We start from the raw sequence: 10,287 nt of genomic DNA, 5'->3' as shown, positions 1-10,287 counted from the left end.
TCTGGCAACACGTGGGTTTCCCAAAGCCTTTTTGCAAAGACCGTGGCGGCGATAACAGCCCGTCGCCGCTCAGGCCAGCCAAGCCACCCCACCACCCGTCTCCCATGTGAGGAGGCGCCCAGCCGCGTGGTCGGGTGCTCCCTATCTGCCTCAGCCATCTCTGCCAGCTCACCCGCGCTGCACCCGCCAACCCCAGGACGGCTGCAATCCCCCAGCACCTTGCGAGCAGCTCCCGTAAAAGCCAAACGCCAGCTACACATCCCAGCCACCGCCTGCCCTTTGCCCACACCTGCCCAGCCCTGCGCACACGGCCCCCGTGACCATTTTTTGAGACTGAACCACACCGTCCTCACTCCCAAACTAAAACAACAGAGACCCGAGCGAGCCATCCTGCGTTGGAGTGGAAAGCTGATGTCTCAGAAGTGTTTGTAAACCCCCCAGAAAAATGAGAATAAAACATTTGCTTTAGGTTATAGCACTTTGTTTCTGTAATTTTGATGTTTTGTTTTAATTTTCACTATAAAAACTGGTCAAGAAACCGAGCTGTTATTAGCTTATATTTCAAAATGAAAAGTTACTTTGAACTAGAAGAATTAGAAATGTGTTATTTTAGCAATTTTGAGACCCACTCCTCCTCCCTTTCCAAAGTGATTTCAGTTAAAAATACGTACATCTCCAAACTAAACTTCCCATAAACATGTGGTTTTGAGAGATTAATACTCTTTCCACTGATAAAACCATTTAAATGGGATCCAGAGATTGGTTATTTCAGGCTCTTGCTCATATCACAATGAGCCTGAACCAAGCGGAGCCCAGACCTGCCACGGAGGAACACTTTTCTTCTCCATTAGAAAGGAATTCACTGTCCAGACTCCGTCTTTTCTGGGCCTTGTCTAAGCATCATTATCTGGGTTCAATTGAAGTGTAATTGGCAACATGTTTTTCTAGGATTACACTTCATTATGAACAGAGTGGGGGCCCCCCGAAACCCACTTCTCCTGTAATCGGATCCGTTTTCCAGCCTGTGCTCCTGAAGAGTCGTTTATAATCGCCCCTGGTGAGTCCCGGGGGATCGCGAGGGCCATCTGAACCACCCCAGGATTAGCTGCGTGGTGGTGGAGCAGGAGCGGAAGCAGAGACGGGTGCTGAGACCCCTCACAGGTCGGTTCAATGGAGACAACAGGGAAGGATTAAATGGGCTTAGCTGCATGCAAGGGAAGCCGGGTTTCAGTAAGCATCACCCACGTCTCACGGGAGAGAGCGGGCGAGGGGCGATGCTGGGGAAGGGGAGATGGGGTCTAAGTGCAGAAATGGGGTTTCTGCTGCCTGCTTGCCTCTCACCGAGCGTCCGTGCAAGCTATTCCCACAGTACGCTTTCCTGCGGTGGCAAAGCCTGGCCCCAAGCGCAGAGCCACAAACAGTGGGTGACCAACGCAGAGCCGGTCTCCTCTTCCCCAGAGAGCTATGGGCTTTGCCACAGCCAAGCCAGGGAATTATTAGAGGAAATCTCTCCCCAGGTCCTGAATTATCAACCCCGGCCCAGCGTTCAGGGCTGTTTCCCCTCCTGCACGGTCTCTGGGAGCTCAGCAAGCACTGCTGCAGTGCCTGTCCCTGTCCCTGGGACCCCTGTGAGACCCTCTGGAACTCCGGAGGCTGGCGAGAGCCGCCCCCCACTATGGCTAGTTGTGCCTCTGCGTGGTGAGAGCTGTTTCCAGAGGACGGGTGTCACGAGGACGGGGCTAAGCCATCCATCACACCCAGCACTAATTGGCTACCCTGCTTTGGAGGCCAAGGAATAAGTGAGCTGCAAAGATTGATGTCCCTTCTCTGCAGCAGGAAAAACTCTCCAGGCCAGGGCTGAGGGTGGATCCCTGCCAGGGACCTGGGATTGCCCAGGTTTGCCTGTGCCAGCCCGCTCCTGGGGGGGGTGAAGGGCTCCAGCCCAAAGTTCCCTGGGGGGGGGGGGGGGGGGTGATGGTCAGCCCAGCCACCAACCCCCCTCCCATGCTGGGACCACGGCTGCTCCCTCCTCTCCCTCCTGCTCAGCTCTGGGAAATGTCCCCGGAGAGCAGCCAGCTGTGAAAAGCTGCAGCAGCTGGAATGTGGGAGGGAGGGCAATGCTTCTGGAAAGCCAGAGGCAGTGAAGAGCAGGACATCTGTTACCTCCCCGTGAACTGACACCTCTGATTTAACCCCGTGCATGCCTGGAATGCCCTGTCCGCACGTCTTCAGTCAACATCACCTCCTAACCTCAGGTCCCACCACTGGCTGCCAGATCCACAGCTGTAATTTCAAAAGCAGAGGCCTCGCAGGGATGCTGGACGGAATTCCTGGCTGCAGTGCTGTGGATGGGCTGTCTTGTTCTGTGGCTAAGCAGAGGGATTCATCACAGACGGGAGAATCACGCAGGGCTTTTGGGATGAAAGCGTGTAGGTACAAATACGATATCACCTCCATGTTTTGTCAGATCTGGAGCGCGGCCAGGAGAGGATTGTTTGCCGTGGCTCCGCTCCAAGCCAGAGGCGCTACAATTGTTAACCCCCCCCACTTCCCCGGCCCACGCAATTCAGAGCCGGCCCAGCCGACTGCTAGGGGCAGTCCAGGGGAGGGAAAAACAACATTTTCCCACAAACCCATGGCCTCACCCTTCCCCAGGCAGGGACAGGGCAGATCCTGCATCTGCTCGGGGCCCGACTGAAACTCGGTGCTACCCTTGCTGCCCTGGCACCGCTGTCTGTGTCCTCACGCCTATTGCCCCGCGGCAGGTCTGCGCCCGGCCCTGCCGCCGCAGCCAGGAATGCGGCTCAGCTCGGGTAGCTGTGCAAACCCCGTGGGATGGGGCACCATGAGGCTGCACCTGCCGGGACACCTTGGAGGTGCTGTGCTCTCTGCAAGAGCTTCTGCCCTGCAAGATGGTGCTTGTCCCCCTGAGCCCACATCCAGGGCAAGGCTGGGACCCGCAGCCGTGAATGCCAGGCATAAGGCGGCTCTGTCACTGCATCCCCAGGTCAGCAGGGCTGGAGGACAGCCAGGAACAGGATTGCCTTCCTGCTCCAGAGTCAGCAGTGCATCCCGACGGTTAGTGTCAGACGACGCCAGCATTTTAGTCCTGACTGCCCTTGATATGCCTCAGTTTCCCCACCCATAATGATGCTAATGCACTGGGCACTCACTTTACAGAGAAGCAGTGATGAGTGATAATTAATATTGCACCAGCCCTGCTGACAGCCAGGGTTACTGGCTCGTCCAGGAGCCCAAACCGCGGTCAGGGCTCCCCTGTGGCTACACAGAGAGGGCCCAGAAACTTACCATCGGTGGACACAGGTCTGCTCCTCACTCGTGTTTGGGACCTGGAGATGGCAATGCCAACAAGGTGGGCTGCTGCAGTACGGGGTGGTCTGCATGAACGCTGCAGCCCTCCATGCGGTGGTGGGCTCCTTGGCTGTCACGGGCAGGCTGAGCCCACTCTGGAGGTGCCAGCCCCATCCTGCCTCCGGGTGCTGGAAGGAGACGGATGGCCGTAAGGCTGCACCCGACTACAGCAACAAGAGGAGCTGGGATGGGAAAACCGATGGCTGGTGAAGCCAGGCCCTGGCCTTCCCCCAGGGCCAGTCCCCAGGGCTCCGGGGAACACAATGCCTTTGTTTGCGACTTGGCCTGCACCAGGAGCCCTTCCCTCCCTCAGCCCCAAAACACCAACCCTTCAAAAGGCCTGTTCCCCCCCTCCCCTTCCCCCAGCAAGGCTAATGTGCCAGGCCTCTTCTCATGAACCCTGGGAGAGATCAGGCTGGTAGACAGTTTCACCACTTGTTAAATGTGTGTTTAGCGATCTTGTGAGTAGACAAGAACAAATACAAACAAGCCAGGCTGGAGAGCCCCTGCCCCTCCACCCTGCCTGGAACGCACCAGCCCCAAAGCCTTTCTTCTCTAACCACTTCAAACTTTCATTTCTTCTGAAGCCACAACAAGGCACACTTTGTAAAGCAAATGAGTAAACAGCAACTTTCAGCTTAAAAGGAAAACAAGGGGGAGGGACTGTTTTTAATTACTGGATTTTAAAAAGGGCTTTATTCGGTTAATTGCTTTCTGTTGTAAAATGTTCTGCGCACAGCCCTGGTTCTAGCTGCATTGCTGCTGGCCAGATGGCATTGCAGAGGTAATGACAGCATGTGCGTTCACTGCTTGGGTACACAAGTGCCTTTAACATTCACAGACATCCCCCCCAGCCCTCCCAGCCGCATGGAAATGACACGAGGCACCAAGTTTTGCTCAGACATGACCAGTGGTTTGGCATGTCCAACTCGCATCACTTCCAAAGGACCGGAGGAAGAGCAATCGGCACGCACAGAAAAGCCTCTGCAGCATTTCACATCGAGTTCCCAAAAGGACTAATTGCTGTTGATTGTCTTGGCTGCAGCGTGTTACCTTCCTAGTCTGGGGTAATAACCGATGTTCGTGCGAGGTGCTGTGCTCAGCTCGGTCCTACCCGACGGGGCGCCTGTCTTCTCAAGCAGGGGAGAGTGACAGTGCTGCAAAGTCTGGCACGGCAGCCGGCGTGCGTGTAGGCATGTGAACATATACGTGTGCATGTGGCTTGGTGCAGCAATGTGAAACGGATTCCAACTGTATCCCTGATGATCACAACCAGCTTGGAAGATACCCCGAGTCCCTGTGGAGACAGAAGGATTAAAAATAGAGAGCCAGCTAAGAGGTGCACAAAAGGACCTTTAGCAGAAACACCACCAGCACAGAGCTGTGAAGTTGTCGCTGTGCCGGGGACAGATGGCACGGGGAAGGGACGGGAGAGGAGGCAGCGGGAGACTCTTCTCCAATTGGATCGGCCTGAGGAGGGGAAGAGCGAGGAAAGGAAATGGAGCAGGAATGGCCTTGGGGTCCTGGCACGTGGAGCTGCCAGGGAGCCCCTGAAAGCCCCGTGGCTCCTTGCTGCAGTCGGGCACTGCAGGGGTTTCCACGAGGCGCTGGTGAGCGGGTGCTGCGTGGGTGGCTCAGAGTCAGCGCAGGGGAAGATGGAAGCAGGCTTGTTACCAGGCAAGGAGCTGGCACGAGTGTGCATTCTCTCCTCCCTTGCCAGCCTAGAAAATACCATGAGGGAGTGCACACATGTGTGGGGAAATAGGGACAAGGAGGCTCTGGGTCCTCATTCAGTAGAGATGGGGATCATCCCCTGCCCCTCCACACACCACCCGGTGTCGGCTGGCTCGGTAAAGACAAGCTTCAAGCACAGAGGAGGGAAGTGCACGTCCAAAGGGCTCGCAAAGCCGCCAGCCCTCAGCCACAGAGGCCCCAGGGTCAGGGATTGTGCAGTTCAGGGCAGAGGCTGAACCTGCAGCAACGGGGCTGGCCTGGGGGAAGCCGCTGTGCTGCTGTTCCCTCCCGCACTGCAAGCTCGTGGCTTTCCCTCCTTGCATGGCTGCTCCCCGCTTAGCGTCCCCCCAGCCCACGCCAGTGCTTTCTACACGCCTGCTTTGAACAGGCAATCTCCTTCCCAAAAACAAACGCAGGAGAGAACATCGACGGCAGTGCAGGATGGGAGGGGAAACATCCAGCCTTACCTCGAGGCTCTTTGGAGCAGCGCTGGCAGCCGGGCCGTGCGGGGAGCCTGCCGTGCCCACGGTGGCAGGCCACTTTCCTGCGGAGGAGAGCTTTTCCTGCGCCCGCCGCGGCGGGTGGGTCTGTTCCTGCCAGCAGCCAGCAGCTGGTGATGAATGCTCACTTTCTCTAATTGAATAGCAGGAAGTTAAATCTTGTTTCTTTGCCTTTCAGGCTGTCAGCTGGAACAATTGCCCACCTGTGGCACCACCCCGGGGATATAAATAAGGAACAAAACACAATGCTGCCAGAGGAATGGACTGTGTTCCCAGAAGATCTCCTGATACCGTGTGCCATATTGTGTGCCCGCACAAGAGAGAGGTATCTGTGCTGCGACGGGCACACAGGCAGCCCTGCGCATTTCCAGGCAGCCATGCAGGCAGGGCGGTGTGGGAACAGGTTGCAGGGTGATGGGAGCGAATGCGTAGGGAGCGTGCACAGAGCACAGCCACGGCATGCAGGGAGGTGTGTGCGCGAGCAGGCTGCCGCCGTGAGGAGCGGCAAGCGTGTGTGCATGGGCTCATGTGAGCGTGCACAGCTATGCAAGTACTCTTGGGTGACACATACCACCACGAGAATAAGTGCCTGGCGCTTTGCAGCAGCTGGGGTGGCTGGTGCTCCCGTCCGGCGCGCTGGGTTTGTCCTGCAGCTACCCTGCATCTCCAGCACCCTGTGTGCTGGTGGCTGCCCCGCGTGCTTGCTTGCCTGCTCGCTTTCCCGTTTACGCCAAGCGCTGCGCCGTCCCTCCCTGCCACCCAACGTGCTTCCCCGCCATCTCCGTCACTCACATCATCAGTTCATAGCCAGGGCCCAGCGCTCCTGCCAGGATGCTCCCAAGGCGGCGGCTGTCACAGCTGGACTGAGTCGGACAGTTACACACAGCTGGAAGAAGCCCAGCTGAGGATGAGGACGGAGGAAGTCCGCTGCAAGCAGCGCGGACCCTCTGTACGCAGCAGGGAGGGGGGGAAACGCGGTTGGGAGGGCACTGGGAGACACCGACACACACACGCACGCACGCACACACAGGCCAACATTGTTGCCGCGAGAGGAAATTATTAATTTGCTGGAAATAAAGTCGGCAGTGAGTCAAAAAACCATCCTCCCAAAGCGCCGGAGAAAAGCCTCCCGCCCTCCCCCTCGCGCCCTCCCTGCGAGCAGCCCTGTCGCCTTTGTACTGCGAGACGGGCCCGACACAAGGGCGTCTGTCTGGGCACCACGTCCCCACGCCGGGATGAAATGCGGCCCGGGCTTCGCCCAGACGCCAAGAGCCCTCGCTCCCCCCGCGGGACTCGGGGCGCCCTGACCTGGCACTCCCGTCTCCCCAGCCCCGCGGCAGGGGGGACGCGGCCATGGCCCCCTCCCAGACAGCCCTTTGTCAGTCACTGTGGTAACAGCCGCCGCACAAATGCCGCTTCCCTGTTTGTTTTCCCCCTGCCTCCATCGTGGGGGCGGCCGCGGCCTCCCTCCCTCCGGCTTCCCAAGCAGGAGCCGGGGCATTCAGGGCTCAGCAGCCTGAATGAAGCCAGATCCCTGGACACATTCCTGTGGGTTTGGTTTTTTTTTTCCTTCCCTTTTTCTCTTTATTCCCCCCCCCCCCCGCCCCCTTCTCTCTCGCTTGGCACAAGCTAAAGGATTCAAAAGGAAGCCAGGCTTGGCAGACACAGGGGGAGGAGGGAGTGGGGAGATGAAAGAAGGCCTCTCTCCAGCTTTCTCTTCCAGTTCCCACACTCAGCCCGGCGCGGAGAGCTCCTAATGATTCCCAGCCGCACCTGGAGGAGGCTGCCCAGCCGCCGAGGAAGCAGGGGCCTGTTTATACAGCCAGCAGGAAAGGAAAGACCCCCATCACCCCAGCCATGCTGTGCAGGGTGGCCCCCCAGCCTGGTCACCCCGACTGACAAGGTGCCTGAGATGGCAGCCTTGCCGTGGCACCCGAGATGGCAGTCCTGCCTCAGCACCATAGTGCCCAAGACAGTGGCTGTACCTCAGTGCCACACTGGCACTTACAGACATGGTGCCCCATGCTGGAGTTGGCGCTGAGGAAAACCTCTCCATTCCCAGCTTGGTGGGCTTCAAGCCGCTGCCCTTCCCCATGGAGGACATACCCCATGAGGTGGTGGATTGGGACCGTTTTGGGGGCTAAGATGGCCACCGGGGCTGTGCTGAGGCAGATGCTTGCTCACACACTCCCCAAATACACACCTGAAGGGGAAGGAGCAACAGGCGGCACGGTGGAAGGTGGCGATGCCACTTGGAGCACATTGGCCCACGAAGGACACCTGGGAGGGGGATGCCTGTGAGGGGGACGCCTGCCGCCATCGCACGCTCTGGCCACGCAGCCCTTCACGCCCTCTCGTGGCACCCACTCGGCACCACAACCGTCACAGTCCCCGTCCTTGTCCCCGTGACCGTGGCCGCAGAAACAGGCTCGCCATTCCCAGGGCTAAACGCATCCCTGCCAGGATAGACATGAATTTCCAGCACGCATGACCACTTCCACCCATGCACAAACTCCCGACAGACGCAGCCCAGAAGCAAGCACCGTGTGCGGCCGGTAAAACCAGGTTTCCCTCACTGGACAATCAAAGCAAATTTTCCCTCATTTATCCTCCCTCTCACAGGATTCCCCAGATAAAGACTCTGCTGGTCCTCGCTCAGGGCTTTGCCGCATCTGGGCAGCATTTTGGAAGGTGGTGGTCTAGTGGCTGTGACTGGAAGTGGTCCCTGTTTCAGGGTGGGATGGTGTCAACTCCGCTGCCTGCGGATGCTGACTTGCACCATCCCTGAATGCTTTATCTCAAGGGGAGAACCGCTGCTCCCTGCTTGCTGCTGACGGCCACGGTGACAAGGACACAAGCACAGGCCGGTTCCAGCTGCGGGGCTGCTCGTGGGTACTGCCGGCCGACGGGATGGGAGCTCCCACCGTGTGAAGCTTAAAAATTCAAAGCTGGTCCTGGGCTCTGCATCTCCTTTTTGCCACAGAGAGAAAGGATAACCATGCAATTTGCCCTGAGAGAAAACAAGCAGAAGTCCGATCCTGCGTGCAGGACTCCTGAAAGCTATCCCTGAGGATTTTTTTTTTTTTGAAACACTAATGCCCATCTCCCCTCAAGTCATTCAATCAGAAGATTTGGCATGAGTTGTGCCAAACTTGCAGCAGCGTGGGGCTGGCCATCGCTCCCTGGTGGGTGCAGCCATACTTGCCTGGCATCTGTAGCCCCAGGGCTGCAGAGACCCCCTCCTCTCCTCCTCGGTGGGATTATGTGCACAGTCCTATCTGGCACAGCGCTGCCAGCAAAGCTTTGAAGTGCAGCCCTGGTAACGAAGCTTTCGCTGCAGGAATGGGAAAACACCAGGACAGAGAGATCTCCGCCTCCATCGCTCACTGGCTGGGGTAGAACTGGGAAAACGAAGCAGTTTTTTTAAAAGGCAGATCTCCAGGCGGGGAACAGGGCATATTTCCTCTGCAGTTACAAGTTTTTTGCCCTCTTGCATTTTGCTCCAGCTCCGTAACCAAAGGGTTATTTCCACCAGCGAGGGCAATGCACAGATCTGTCCCCACAGCTACCTTAAGGACCAACATCAAGCTGTGGAAACTGCTGGCTCCCAGACAGAGCTGGACAAGCCCCAGTTCTGGTGGGGGAAGGAAGAAGCAGAGTGGAAGGTGGGTCTACCCCACTGATTCTTCCTGGAGAGGGGCCAAGCCTTAAGCAGAAACCGTCTGGTGCATCTTCCAAGGAGCTGGCCCAGCGTGGAGCTGCCTCTTGGCAGAGGGAGATGCCGGGTTCCTCCGTCAGCAGGGCAATGAGCAGCTTCACACATGCTCCGTTGAGTCACTGCTTCGTTGGTGGCCTCCCCAGCACGGGATGGCTGATCTCAGCCGCCCCGGGTGCACACGGGGGAACCATTTTAGGCTCCAGTGACAGAGGCATCAGCGAACACTGCTATAAATAGCGGTGTCGAAGGAACGAGATGGTCAGGCTGTCCAAATCCTGGCATGGCCCCGCTAGCGCTGATAGCGAGTGCCCTTTGCTTGTTCTCTTGCCGCCAGGTCGTCTTATCTATTCTTCCAACTCCGGGTGTTTCTGTCACCCTGTCACCAGGTCCCCTGCCCTGACATTTTAGCCTCCTGGGATGGCTGCAGGTCCCTGCTCACATTTGTTGGCTCCTATTCTGCACTCCAGAAAGGACGTAAAATTAAATGCGCTGCAGGGACAGGGTGGAGTCCCCTGAGACCCCTCATGGCCAACACTGTGGGGTTGTCGGGACAGCTTTGTGTTTGCATGGCCCCTGCACACTGGGACCTGCTGCTGGGCATGCAGGCATCACCACAGAGATACAGGGTTTTGCTGCACTTGAGAGCATTCCTGGATTTCTGCTCATCTTCTGCAAGGAGCTGGAGTCACCCTCCAGACCTGATGTTACCTCTGGATCATTCTGATCTCTGTTATGGTGATGGGGAAACCGAGGCAGGGAGGTGTCATGACTTTCCCTACATACTTGAGGACCAGGAGAGCAGAGTCCATGCTCTGCTCGACCTCCCTGCCATGCAGCTGGTCATCAGGAGCAACACACCCTCACCAAGAGGCCGCACAAGTTCTTGGGGTTAAATCCTGGATTTGTCATGAAAAGCGGTTCTTGCTATTCAAAGGCCATGATTACCTTGTGAACATCTGCGCT

General features: G+C 57.5%; 1 long non-coding RNA gene across 1 annotated transcript; it reads right to left on the bottom strand.

The window, feature by feature from the left end:
• Positions 1 to 4,043: 4,043 nt before the first annotated feature.
• On the bottom strand, positions 4,044 to 6,945 carry LOC129195894 (uncharacterized). The gene is made up of 3 exons (XR_008573989.1): positions 6,399 to 6,945; positions 5,574 to 5,739; positions 4,044 to 4,669 (listed from the first exon to the last, which is right to left on the bottom strand). It is a non-coding gene; the product is annotated as an uncharacterized LOC129195894 (long non-coding RNA).
• Positions 6,946 to 10,287: the final 3,342 nt, after the last annotated feature.

Source organism: Grus americana, chromosome 23 (assembly GCF_028858705.1).
Source record: "Grus americana isolate bGruAme1 chromosome 23, bGruAme1.mat, whole genome shotgun sequence".
NCBI lineage: Eukaryota > Metazoa > Chordata > Aves > Gruiformes > Gruidae > Grus > Grus americana.
This window is presented reverse-complemented; position numbering and strand designations above follow the sequence as displayed.